Genomic DNA, 329 nt, shown 5'->3' with positions numbered 1-329 from the left:
ATTCCGATGTTTACTAGGTCAAAACGGGATGCAAATAGACAATTGAAAAGCTGGATGGAAATAAAGGCAAGAATCCAATAAGGAAAGACTTGATTGCTCTATTGGAGACTTTAATGAAGATTTTATGCCAGCAATCTAGCAATCATATATATTTTATTATTTACGTTATTTAAATTAGGATTTTATTTAATTGTAATTTTTCCTTTATTATTCTAGAAGTTTTCCGTAATAGGTTTAAGTTTACTTTTATTCCAAGTTTGCTTATTGTTATAAATACAGCAGACATAATATGTAAGAGGCAGAGTTTATGATTATTATTGAGTTTTGTT

The sequence above is a fragment of the Corylus avellana genome, chromosome ca8, assembly GCF_901000735.1.
Source record: "Corylus avellana chromosome ca8, CavTom2PMs-1.0".
Taxonomy (NCBI): Eukaryota; Viridiplantae; Streptophyta; class Magnoliopsida; order Fagales; family Betulaceae; genus Corylus; species Corylus avellana.
The sequence above is the reverse complement of the archived record's forward strand: the minus strand, read 5'-3'. Positions refer to the sequence as shown.